The 11642-nt window shown below is 30.8% G+C and overlaps 1 pseudogene; it reads left to right on the forward strand.

The window, feature by feature from the left end:
• Positions 1–7410: 7410 nt before the first annotated feature.
• On the forward strand, positions 7411–10886 carry LOC149561276 (cytochrome P450 716B1-like; annotated as a pseudogene).
• Positions 10887–11642: the final 756 nt, after the last annotated feature.

Consider the following 11642-nt stretch of genomic DNA (forward strand, 5'->3'; position numbering starts at 1 on the left):
ATGAATGTTAAGATCTTTTATTAAGACTCTATTCATCCCATCAAAGTTATCTATGTTGAGTTTCCTCTATTCATTATGTTGGATGTAGTGTTTCAGCATATTTCCTACCCCAATCTGACGCTTTCCTTTTAATACAATGAACTTTGTTTTGACTAAATAACTTTCCAAAATCCATGTATACTTCTAGAATTTTATCTAATTACCCTCTTCCAATGTCCATCATATGGCCTATTTCAAATGATTTCTTATCTTTGTGATGTTGTTCCATATATTTGAATCAGTCTACAGACCTTTGTTAGAAAGAATCTAAGAAAGAGGATGGGAATTCAAATACTTAGCGCTCATAATGCTGCACCAAGGGGAAACATTTTGTGCCAACCTCCATCCAACCTTCATCAGAAGGGCTTTATTGAGATCTCCAAATCTTCTCAAGTTTAAATCTCCTTGGGATTTTGGCTTGCAAACCTTGCCCCAACTAAATAGGCTTAGCTTCTATTTTTCCTCCACTCATGTCGATAAGAAATTGTGTTGTATCTTCTCAATAATTTCTTTGAAATTACTAGATATCTTAAACAGTGATAAGAAATAAATTGGGATACCTTGCAAGGAAGCCGAGAGTAATTGAAGTTTACCACTGTTACTTAAGACCTTCCCTTCCAACCTACTAGCTTCCTTTGCATCCTCTCCACCACCTTATGCTAGAATTTTGTGCTCACTTCATTAACAGTGAGGGGGAGACCCAAATAAGTATCAAGGAGGGTGGCAACTTGACATTCCAATTCTTATGTAATTCTTTGTTGAATAGTCATCTATGTATTGCAAAAATATAACCTATTTTTTGATAATTGATAAGTTTCCCTAACAGTTCAACATATCCATTTAGAATCTATTTCCAAACCTTCACCTCTCTTATGGAAGATGTTTCATAAAGAAATGTGTCATAAAAAAACTACTAGGAAACTTTGAGAGAAGAGTTGTAGAAGACTCAATCCCCATGATTTCATGTCGTGAAACCAACACCAGAAAATTCCTACCACGAATCTCAATAACTAGCATGAAGAGATAAGGTGACAGTTAGTCATTAATTTTGGGGATCAAAACTTAGAAAGTTTCATTAAGTTCTCTAAGGATACTACCAGTTCTTATGAAGTCCCACACTACATGGACAAGAGCATACTTGATAAGCTCCCAAAATTCTTGAAAGAACATAGGGAGAAAACCATCCAATCTAGGGTCCTTAAAAGCATGGCAAAGACTACACTCTTGACTTCATCCTCAGTCACCTTCCTAGCCAAGTAATTTTTTCTTTTTTATTATATTTTTCGTGGGTAATATAATATTGATTAATATTTTTTTATCTCAACCAATTAGGTGTAAATTTATTTATTTATTTGTAATATTAATATAAGAAATTATTTATTTTTAAAATTCTTTGAATTTTTCTAATTGAATTCGATTGCTCATGTATATTTGGGGTCTTGTAGGAAAGAATTTTCAAGAAGTGGAATGATAAATAATATGGGGACCTTAAAGGCACCCCTAGCAAAGACCACACTCTTCACTTCATCCTCAGTCACCTTCCTTACCGAGTAAATTGTTTTTTGTTATTATGTTTGTCATGGGAAATATAATATTGTAATCACTTGTCTACATCACTAGTGATTAATGTTTTTTATCTCAACCAATTAGGTGTAAATATTTTTATTTTTTATTTTTTATTTTTGTAATGTTAATATGTCAAATTTTTAATTTTAAAAATTCTTTATAGTTGAATTTGATTTGCTCATATATTTGGGGTCTTGTAGGAATGGATTTCCAAGAAATGGAATGATAAATAATAGGGTTATATGGAAATAGATATTTTTTGGTTTCAAAATACTTATTTTAATTTCATCATATTAAATTTTCTAATACTTCAATTTGTGAAACATGGTTATTAAAGGCTAAATATAGTAAAATTATTTCATAATTATTAAAGGCTAAATATTTTTTTATATTACTTAATACTAGAGGAATATTAACTAATGTATACAATCAATGAAAAGGTAAAAATATTATATACATCTTATAAGAATAATATATTCTATAGTCATCTTTAATAATAAGATTACTACATCAAGACTTTATAGTAATCTATTTATTTTAATGATTATTACCACTTATCTTATCATTTAAATTCTCTACTAATATTAAATTATATGGATAGAAATACATATTGTGAGTTATAAGTTTGTTAAAACTTCTATTACTTGAATGTTTACAATTCAAGCATAATCATGTTGTCAACTCTTTTAATGGTGGCAAAATTAACATCTTCAACTGAAGATGAATGATGAAATCATGAAAGAAACAAAGACATGCAAATTTTAGGGTTACGACCTAGCTCTTGGCAAACATCACTCTAAGATAGTGAAAAAAGAAGTCTCATTAGGAAGACAATTTACTAGTATATTTGTAAATGAGTAATATTTGATATAAGGTAAATATTATCTCTTTATAAATATTTTCTAATCCACATGAAATATTGAATAATTTTTCAATTTGAATCAAATAGTAATATAGTACTAAGTTATAATAATAGCATTTGATTTATAAATGATAAATTAAAAAATTATTTTGATTATAAATATTTTTTATATTTAAAAATATTATTTTGCAAATGTTTAAATATTTAAAATATAAGATAACTTTTAAGTCTTTCTCAATTAAAAATTCATTTTTTAAATGTAAAAGTATATGGAAAATGTTAAAATATTAATTAGTAAAATTATATTCAATATTAACAATTTTTTAATTTTTTTAATTTTATTTAATTCACTATTATAACTTTAGGCAAATACAAGCCACTACATGGCACTTATTTGTCTTTGTCACCCATTAACGAAATAAGTTTCTATATTTTTCATGTTTTACATAATATTATAGCTAACCCTTTCTCAAAACACATGAAATATAAATAGATTTATTTATGTAGGAGTTTACTTGTATTTGGTGAGAGATGAGCAATGATGTTGGTAAAGTTCAACATTACACATATTATTATTACATAGTTTTTAAATGCGAGAATCTATAAGTGAGAGGAGTAGGGGAGATTATATATTAACGCTTTTCAACACCGCAAGATAGAGACAAATTCCTCTTCCTCATGGATGCCACTATGAAATTCGCAAATCCTTATGAAATGTCATGGAGGAAAATGAGAGCTCTAACAAGGAAGATAACCATATATGTAAGCATGAATAGAGTGTACATACCAAATTCTAAATTAGAGCTCACATTTCTTTGATAGTTATGGCTAGAATGAGGATAAACTATTCATAAAAGACATGTTCTATAGAAAATCATAAATAAATAAAACATCAATTTTGCAAAGGAGAGAAAAATAGAAAATAAAATTTCATTTGAAGAAATCATTTTTCAAAATTCGCAATCTTTATAATCTTTGCGTCATTTTATTAACAAAATTCTAAAAGTCATCCTTGAAGAAGGGAAAGAGCAAGGATTGGATTAAAGGAATAATTTTGAGAAAAAGAAAAAAATTGTTTGTCTAATAATGAGTGAAGATGCTCAATTAAATGCTCACAAAAATAGCGATCACATTATTAAAGCTAAGAAAGGGCTCCTAACCTATGAAATCCATCCTCACCTATCAATTTATGAAGGTTTCATGTTGTGATTCGAACCAGTGACTTCCTTCATATCAAACATCTATTTTTATGCCACGAAAAAGTGTTGATTGTGATGGTGTGCATTTAGAGTGGTTGGTTCTTTTATTTGGATATGATATGTTTATCATTATTAAATTTCTCATAACCTATCTATTGATTAATTACACAAAATATTTATGAAAAGAAATTCCATATGATTTATAACAATTTTCACACTCTAGGTTAATTACTAAATAGCATAAGCAGAATAATAGAAGCCAAACACACATAAACAATAATGCAGATATATCTAGGAAATCCCAATCTAGGGAAAAACTAGTAACTATTAGATCTTCTATTCAACCTAACATTAGACTTTCTCCCAAAGTCTAATAGAATCAATTATAAGATTTCTACTACAAGCTTACATAGCACAACTTCTATACTTAGCTTGCATGAAAATAATGTTTTCTTTCCTTCTTAGACTTTAAATCATATATAAAATCACTTCCTATTTTCCTTAAACACACAGACATAGAAATATTCTTTTAAAGAATAAAAAATAGGTGTTTCTAAATATCCAACTTAATTTGTTTTAAACAAACTCCACCTTCCAAGTTACATAAACAATAATCAACACTTCATCTTAAAAGGGAAGGTGCTATGCACAACACCCAACTTATTCTCTAAAAAATACATATTTATTCTTCACTAAAATATTGTCAATATACTTGCTATTTTTTTGTCAATAGGAAAGTACTATAGTTCACTATCCAATTCCCCGCTCAATCTTTGATAAAGAAAACCTATAACTTCACCTTCTATCAAACTTTGAGAGCAACATTGTTCTATAAGATTTCTATAGTAGTCACACATAAATAACTTTATCTTCATAATCCTCCATCTACTAAGAAAAAAACTCCCACTGAAGGTGCACACAAACATTGTGTCATGGAACTCTCTTGCTCTCCATTATTTCTAGAAAATCTCTTCCTTTATTTTTATATCTCAAGGATATCTCTTCCTTTGGACATATCTAGGAAATCTCTTCCTTTTGACATATCTAAGAAATTGCTTCCTCTCAATATATATAAGAAATATCTTCCTATTGATATAACAAGGAACTCTCTTCCTAAGGGAAATCACTTCTTCAATTTTTCCAAGAAATCTCTTCCTCTCAACATATCTTGGAAATCTCTTCCTATAAATAAATCAAGGAAATCTCTTCCTCCAAGAAATATATTCCTCGGTGTCTCTACAAAACCCATCCTTTCTCCTTGGATCTGGATCATGCAAAAGTTATGCCAAAGGATGGTTGCCATAGCCATCCCGCAACCTATCTTTACTCCATCACTAATTGAAATAGGCATAAAAGAAACTAGAGACAATTTTTTTCTTCTAAAATCTATGTCATAAATCTTGGCTTTGTATAAAGAGTGTAGACCTTTGATACCATGTTAGATTTCTCATAACCCAGCCAAGTTGACTAATTAGACAATAAATTCATAGATAGAGACTCCATCTAATTTATAGCAATTTTAATACTCTAAACTGAAACTAAATAGTGGAAGTAAAATAATAGAAGCCAAACACACATAAAAAATAGCACAAATATACCCAGAAACCCTTTTCCAAGAAAAAAATGGAACTATTGAATCTTCTATTTAACCTAACATCAAACTTTCTATCAAAGTCTAATAAAATCAAATTACAAGTTTTCTATTTCTACCTGATACATAAAGAGCACATCTTCTTATTTTCCTTCTTTCTTAAACCTTAAATCATATATTAAATCACTTTCCATTTTTCTCAACCTCCAAATTTAGAAATATTATTTTAAGGAATAAAAACAAAATCATTTCTGAATATCAAACTTAAATTGTTTTAAATCAACTCCGGGGAAAATAAAAATCAAGAGCCATGAAGGTTAGCAACGAAAAGAAAGCTCCTAGCAATAAATTTATAATGCACTAGAAAATGAGTCTATTGAAAGATGAAATAAAATTATAGTTTTTTTTCTACCATCTCCCTTCATATTTAGATAGTTGTGTTGTACTCAAGAATTGACAACCAATGAAAATGAAAGATCATTAGTTTTTTTTTTTGTTATAAATGGTTAAAGTTTATTTATATACAATTCTTAGGATGTTTGCTAAATTTCAACATAAACAAAAATAAAGGTCAAATTTATTTATCCCAAATTCACCAAAATAGAATGAAAGTTTCTCAAAAAAATTGATGTTCTTTTATTAAGATACATTTTAATTGTTTTCATAATCAAAAAAATGTTTTAATATGTAATAATAATAATATATATGAATTTAATTTTTATTAAATATATTATAAATTTATATATCATAAAAACAAATCATAACAAGAATACTATAGTTTATTATAGTTAAAAAAAAAGAAAAATACTTTATTAATACAACTTTTTTATTCATGATTTTGACCATAGTAAAATTATTTACAAATCCACTTAATCTTTAAAAGATCCATTGCAATATAAAGAATTCAAATCTTAAAAATATTAAATAAAAAATAATTTTCTTATAAATTATAAATATCTAATATAGCACACAAATTCTATTCTAAATCATATTTTATTTGTACTATCGGATGTTTACTAGATTTTAAAACATTTAATATTCGAGAGCATAAAGGCCATTATTCAATAAAAAATGTGCTTATTGATGTTTAACCCCTAAGAAAACCTAGGCCTAAAAAAAAAAGTTTGCTTTCTCACACCAAGAAAGATATTGGTATAGTATGTCAGATTCATTCTATAATGTCGGATAGCTTGTGACCCAAGACAGCAATAATCATGTTCCAATTATTGATGTTTATTAAGTATATTGAAAAACTAGAAAACAATGATTCATTAATTCTCAATTTAATTAATAATTGGAAAAAAACAATGTTACCATGGGTTGCATAGACGCTGCCCACCTTCTCAGCTTTAGCTCATAAAACAAGAAAATATGTTTATTGATATGGAAAATTAGGAAATCTTTAATTTAATTTTATGAACTTCTTACATGTTTTCAAATTAACTATTTTTTTGCTTTGTCTAACAAGAACATGACTATTTCTTATTAATTGTAACTATCTCTTATTATTAAAAAATCTTCCAAAAACATATTAAGATTTTCTAAATATTTATTTTTAACTTTTATTTATGACTGAAAATTTATTCAAGAGTATCCATATTGACATTTGCTTTGTCTATTTAGCTTACACTATATATTTTTATAACAATACTTATGGTGTAAGGTTTATCACTAATATGGTAAGGGATGGGTGACGATAGCTAAAATCAAGACATAAACCTCAAACAAGATTCTCAAGTTTGAAAACATAGCATGTACACTTTCTACACAATAAAAGAGTTGGGTGATGATAGCTAAAATCAGATTTTCCAGTTTGAAAACATAGCATGAACTCTTTTTACACAATAAATGAGGACTGCCCTTAGTATGATATTAACACAAAGACACCTTATTGAAGAATCTAAAACAACATTTTGGAAAGCAGGCAGTTGCTGTCCATGTACTATAACAATTATTAGATCTTAGTGGCAGTATTAGAGAAAGTCAAAGATTAGCTTAAAGCTCTTCACTTATATACAGAGATTTACTAATATACGAAAGTCTGATTTTCAAATCATAACTAGCGAATTAACCCAATATTATTCATCTCCCTGATGCTATCCGAATCTTTCCATAAAATTCACGATAAGATTGAACAGTATACTTCCGTAATCATGTTTGATCTTTGTTTGATCTTTCTTTGAGAAAATGACAAAAAAAGTCATTTCAATTTTCGTTTTTGCTTGTGCAAAACAATAACCCATAAAGGACGAACATATCATAACCATCTTCGTCGAATGTCCTCCACTCATCCACGCAAAGTGTAGGGTTGAACACGGCTGATATCTTCAAGTAAGATGATATGAACAAAGACTCTAATTAGCCATACAAAATCTCTTGCGCTGTGGAAGATGTCTGCTGTGGGATCCAATATACAACTGCAGCTGGATCTCAATGGGAGCGGTTGCATGGGTTTCCTGTATCGTTGTTGGTATAGCATATGCATGTGCCATTTTCTATGCTCCAATAATCTGGGCGGCCATAAGACTGAAGGCTACAAGCAATATGCCCCACTTACCTCCAGGAAGGACTGGTATTCCTTAATTGGGAGAATCCCTCGACTATCTGAGGTCATGGGGCAACGTGCTCGATCTGGACGCGTGGTACGACACATGGTGTGCTAAACACGGGTGGATTTTCTCAACACATATCCTGGGCAGCCCTACTGTTGTCGTGTTGCAAGTGCAGGCGAACAAGTTCGTCCTGATCAACGAGAACAAGCTGTTCACACAACGCCATGGTTACTTCCCAGGGCGCAGACCACAAAAGGATGCGGCGGATTATACACTTCATGCTCGGGATCGAAACCCTAACCTCGTTGGGAGGTTTGAAAGGCTCGTGCTGCGCCATCTGGGCTCTGATTGGACTCCTGGCCTAGTCATTCACGGCCATGGCAAATTGAGGGAAATGACTTTGTGTATGTCGGCGGAGTATTTTATGGGGTTGACGGCTGGGGAAGAAGGGTTGGAGAGCTTTGTTGGTGGAGTAATTTCTCCCACCTAGCCGTTATCCACAACCACAGACAAATAGCCAAAAGCAGCAGACATGCAGCCGTCATTAGCAGTCCTCGGCCAGTGCTTGCCGTCCAAGCACTGGCCAACACACCAGCTTCACTGGCTAGCATTAAATGTATTGCCAACTCTTTCTTACAGCATTAAATATGCATTTGCTTATAAATATAATGAATTAGGCTTGTGATCAATAGAGCCTATTTTGGGTTTCTCATTGTGGATCATGAGTGGATAGAATTTTGTAACATTATGAAGATTTGTAATAGGTTTTAGCTATATTAATGAGCATGAAGTGCTATAGCATAGCTTGATGTCTTTGTATTTTGGTTGTTGATTTGAATGTTTATCGTTGCATTCGTGTTTGTCTTTGATCCACTCTATCCACCTCCTTCAAGTGTTATCAGAACTAATGGGAGATGATCGTGGAGATCATGGAGAGGCCGACGAGTGAACTAGTGAAGAGTGTTGTGGCATTGTAGCCCTACAAGCAACATCATTTGAAGTTATCTTCTACAAGAATAAAGAGAAGAACAAATCAAGAGACTACTATGAGAAACAAAGAAGTCATGAAAAGAAGGCAATCAAAGTTGAAGTGTGTTTGAGTTAGCATTGTGTGATGTTGTCATTCATAGATTCGAAGCATGTGGAGCATCTCTATGCAAGCAGGAGTGCCAGAGAATGCATACATGTGGCATGGAAGATATTGATCATGAAAATGTTTATTATGTCTTTGTATTTGAAGTATGTGTGTTTGATGTTATATAATAGAAAGTGAAAGTAGTTTTGACTAGTTGTGAGTTGGTTGTCATGATTCAAAGGTCTATGTGTGTCCTGATTGGATAAAAGTGTTGGGATTGGAAGTAAGAATTTGTTTGTCTAATTATGAAAGATATGATGTTCTTGATAGTGGTCATGTAATAGAAGTTGGTTGCATTGATATCCCCCAACCAAGTGATGAAAATTGAATTAGTGATAATTTTTAATGGGCTATGTGAATATATGGGGTGCATTATCGGTTGTGCCCAACACCCCAAAGGTTTTTGGTTTAACATATTGATGAGCCATGTATCTAAAAAGGGTTCCTATAGAACTAGCAAGTATAGTAGATAGACACCCATGTATCTCGGTAGATGGATTTCTTTTTATATGGACTCAATAATCAGTTTGATGCAGGTCAAGAAGGAGAAAACTTAAAGTGATAATAGTTTTCCCATCATTTGAGTTTGTGGTAATTTGAAACCATTCAAATGTAGAGTTTTTGGCTAGCTATGAACCATTTGTATTCCATTGGTTAGGGTAAGCCATAAAACCCAAAGTGATTATGATGAGGGAAAACAATATAAATGTAGTAGTATTAGTTGAAGAAATCAAGGGGGAGTGTTGGTGGAGTAATTTCTCCCACCTACTCGCTATCTACAACCACAAACAAATAGCCAAAAGTAGTAGACATGCAGCCGTCATTAGCAGTCCTTAGCTATCCAAGCACTAGCCAACACACCAGCCTCACTGTCTAGCATTAAATGTATTGCCAACTCTTTCCTATAGCATTAAATATGCATTTGCTTATAAATATAATGGATTGGGGTTGTGATTAGAGCCTATTTTGGGTTTCTCATTGTGGATCATGAGTGGTTAGAATGTTGTAGCATTCTAAAAATTTGTAATAGATTTTAGTTATGTTAATGAGTATAAAGTGTTGTAGCACAACTTGATGTCTTTGTGTTTTTCTTATTGATTTGAATGTTTATCATTGCATTTTTGTTTGTCTTTGATCCACTCTATCCACCTCCTTCAAGCTTCAGGCAATACTTTCATGATTTCAACGCAGACCTTTTTTCTCACCCTCTCGATCTTCCCTGGATGGCCTTTGGCAAGGCTAAGTGTCCTCGCACGGCCCTCATTTCTTAGATTGCTTACCTGATCTGTTTGCATAAAACTAGTTTGAGCAAGACTGAAGAAGATGAAGAGAACTTTGTGAAGATGGTTTTGAGGATGCAAATTAAGGTGGAGGGAAGCGAGTGTTGCTTGAGCGACGAGGAGATTGCAGACAACTTGATGGGTTTTTTCACTGGAGGTTATGATACCACTGCCTCTACTTTGGCCACTATTCTCAAGCACCTCTCCCTCTGCCCACACGTCTTACAACACCTTCTCAAAGGTACTTTTATGCTTAACCTAATTTGAAATACGATTGCTATAGAAAAAATGTTGTTTCCTTAACCTAATTTTTGAATTTCAATGAGGCAATCCAGATTGCGAGAAGCTTAGAGGTGGAAACAAAGAAGGAGATCTTCTCACTTGGGATGAGATTAAAGGTGTGGAGTATTTGAAAAATGTGATATTAGAAGGAATGCATACAATGCCCATTGTAATTGGAGGATTCAAGCAGGCAGAAGTAGATGTTGTGTATGTCCGTTACACAATTCCAAAGGGATGGATGATGGGTATTTATTTTTATTTTTATTTTGTGCAGAAGAGGATAAGAGATCTTTATCACTTTGTGTTATAAAACTTTTCACTTGCAGATTCATTACTCTATCAGACAAACATGCAACAGAGGGGATTACTTTGATAGCTAGAGAAGTTTGATCCACATAAGCTGTTTTCTAACATTCCTTTATGTTTTCATTTCAAATTCTTATTATTTACTTTCTTGCACTCACAATATTAAACCACAATTGTAATGTTTGGTTCTATTTTTATTGTTTTCAAACATATCAATTTTCTATTTTTATTTTTTTCAAATATATCTATTTTGTCATTGGCTATTCATATTTTTTTCAGTGGTTTTTTAATTTATGTCTTATATGACCAATAAGAAACAGGTAAATCTAAAAAATCTTTCTAGATTTCTACTATTTTTTAATAAACTTGTTGAAAGTTGCACTTTTGAAATGTTGGACAATTTGATTTGAAAAAATAATAATGAGAAATATGCAATGAATAAAATTTTAATATTTCTTCAAAGTTTTATTTTTAATTAATTATTTTTAAATAATCAAATTTTAAAAATATTGAGACATATTTATATATTTTTAAATATTTTATAGATTTATGAATGTATAGTTATTTGAAATATCAAGAATATTTATATTTTTATAATTATATATTTGTTTTATTTATAACTTTATCATTTTAGCTATGGAATGTAATGAATAAAAACTCATTTCATAATAAATTATCTTTACTTACTTTTAACATTAGCTCTATAGAGCTCTTGTTCTCATATATTGTTATATTAAGAATTGTTTGTTTCCTACATAGAAACCATACTTGTCAATTAAGTGGAGATATTTTAGTATATTCTAAAATGTTAAATGAATATTACTTGTAAA

The sequence above is a fragment of the Cupressus sempervirens genome, chromosome 4, assembly GCF_028749045.1.
Source record: "Cupressus sempervirens isolate cs-2001-9-10 chromosome 4, ASM2874904v1, whole genome shotgun sequence".
Lineage (NCBI taxonomy): Eukaryota > Viridiplantae > Streptophyta > Pinopsida > Cupressales > Cupressaceae > Cupressus > Cupressus sempervirens.